The sequence below is a fragment of the Dromaius novaehollandiae genome, unplaced genomic scaffold (genome assembly GCF_036370855.1).
Source record: "Dromaius novaehollandiae isolate bDroNov1 unplaced genomic scaffold, bDroNov1.hap1 HAP1_SCAFFOLD_141, whole genome shotgun sequence".
Lineage (NCBI taxonomy): Eukaryota > Metazoa > Chordata > Aves > Casuariiformes > Dromaiidae > Dromaius > Dromaius novaehollandiae.
Window position 1 is genome coordinate 30,001 of NW_026991340.1, and position 2,500 is coordinate 32,500.

A 2,500-nucleotide genomic window follows, 5' to 3' on the forward strand; every position below is an offset into this window, starting at 1 on the left:
GGGGGGGGCGCGCGGGGGGTGGGGGGGGCGCGAAGATTCCGCCTCGGCTCCCAGAGGCGCGCGGAACCCCGAGGCTTCGGAACGGAACGGCCCCGGCCGGGGAACGTGAGGGAACAAGCAGGCTTGGCGGCGGCGAAAAGGCGGGCGGGGGGGGGGGGGGGGCGCGGGGGGGGCCGGCGGGCGGACGGCGCGAGAACCGATTAAAAAAAAAAAAAAAGGCGCGAACGGCGCGGGTTCGCACACAAGCACCCTCCGCTGCCTTGTTGGGGGGGGGGGGCGGGGGGCGCGCGCCAGGCGCGGTATCACGGGTTGTTGGCGGGCCAGTGCCGCCCTGCCCCGCTGACGGCGCCTGTGTGGAGTGTGTGTTTGTGTGCGCGCGTGCCCCGCCCCGGGGCCCCCCTGCTGCCTCGGGGCGCCGGTCAGCCCGGGGTCAGGGATTTCTGCTGAGGCGGGGCGTTGAAAGCAGTGCGAGGGGAGCAAGGCAGGCACCAGGAAAGGGAGGGGGTAAGGGGCGGCAGCGGCCAGGCAAGAAGAAAGAAAGAAAGGAAGAAAGAGGAAAAGAAAGAAAGGAATAAAAGGCAGACAGACAGACAGACAGACAGACAGACAAGACCTAGAGACCTAGATTCGTAAGTGAGCACCTTCCCCTGCTGTAGGACCGCGTGCCGGGGCGGGGCGGGGCGGGGGGGGGGGGGGGGGCACCGCGCTCCCACACAGAAAACCGAGAAAAATCAGCAAGGCAGGAAAAGGAGGGGAAAAGACGCGCGTGCTCGGAAACGCAAAGAAACAAGAGCAAACCCGAAAAACAACACGACCCCAAAAAGAAGCGAGCGGAACCCCTTGCCCCGAAAGAAACGAACAAACAAACAAGCGAAGCGCTCGAGCCGGGGGGGGGGGGGGGGGGCGGACGACCGGGGGTGCGCGGCGGGCCGTCCCGGTAGCGGCCGGCGCAGCGGGTCCGCCGTGGCAGCGGCCGGCCCACGCCCCCGGGCCTGGGAGGCTGCCTTGGCGGCGGCCAGAGGGTCTACCGGCTCCGGGAGTCTCGGAGGGGCGAGCCGGTCGACGCGGCTCCGCTGGGTGTCGCGGAGGCGAGCAGGTCGACCTGGATCCGGGGGTCGCGGAGGGGCGAGCTGGTCGACCGGGCTCCGCGAGGCTGCCTGGGGCGCGCGGCGTGCCGGTCTACCCGGCTCCGGGCTTGGGGCTCGGCCAGCCGGTCGACCGGGCTCCGGGAGGCGCGAGGAAGTGGCAGGCCGTCTCCCGGGTCCGCCTCCCACGCTGTCAGCAGGTCTACCCGGCTCCGGCGAGACTTGGCCGCCCTTCGGGGTGGTGACCGGTAGACCTGTTTCCCCCGGCTTTCCTCTGGAGCGGCGAAAGGGGTCGCTCTGCGTCGCTGCCTCCAGTTACGTCATCGTAGACGTGGGCCATTCCCGCGCCCCTCCCCGGTAGGAGGGGCGGGTGTCCTTTGGCTCTCCGGCGCCGCCTGACTTAGCGGTACGACTGTAGGGGAGAGAGGTGAGCAACCACTCACCTTCCGGAGACTGGCTCCCGGGCGCCCCCTGCGCATGCAGCCGACTTGCGAGAGGGGTGAGGCGGCCTGTGAGGGCAGGCAGGAGCGGTCCCGTCCCGGTTCTCTCCACCGGAGCGCGCTTGGTGCGGCGGCCTCCCGGCAGCTCCCTGGCAGCCCCGCGAGCGTGTCCCAGGTGCCAGGAAGCGCGGAGAGCGGGCTCGCCGGCGGCTAGTGGCTGGAGCGCGGGTCGGCCCGGCGAGAGCGAGAGCGAGAGCGAAGGGGGGCACGGGGGTGCCCCGTGCGGCTCCGGCTTCGGGGTTCTCCGCCGCAGGCAGCGCGGGGCGATGCCAGCGCTCCGGCTGCCGATCCCATCCCTACCCGCACGCAGCGCCCGCTGAGGCGTCCCGGGACACGTCGCAGAGGCCCCTCGGCGGGCCGGTGCTTCCCTGCTCGCCCTGTCCCAGGGAGCGCGGGGGGGTGGCCGGTGTTCAGGCTCGAGCGGGCACCTCTGGCAGACGCTGCTCCCTCACCCCCACGCAGCGCCCGCCGCTGGCTGCCTCCTCGGTGGCCACGCCGGGCAGGGCAGTTGGCTCAGGACCTGACCGATCTCGATCGATCGATGAGGCCGTTCGGGTCGCGTCGGAGAGGGCCCCCGGCGGGTCGGCTCTTCCGTGCTCCCCGTCACAGGGTGCGCGGCGGTGTCCGATGTTCAGGCAGGGGGGTCTCCTCTCCAGCGCGCGCCCCGTGGTGTGCGAGGTGCTGCCCGCTGGAGCGGCGAGGGGCCGCTTTCCTCGGGCTTCTTTCACCGAACCCGGCTCTGCGAGGCCGAGTGGCCCTGTGAGCTCCCAGGCGTCCGAAAAACCTGCGCGAGGCGTCGGCGATGGTCCCAGCCCCGGGTCGCCGGGTGCCGGCCGCAAGCAGCTCGATGGGTGGGGGTGGCGAACCGAGAAGCAGGGGCGAGTTGGGTGCCAGCCCACCCCCCTGGGTGTGCCG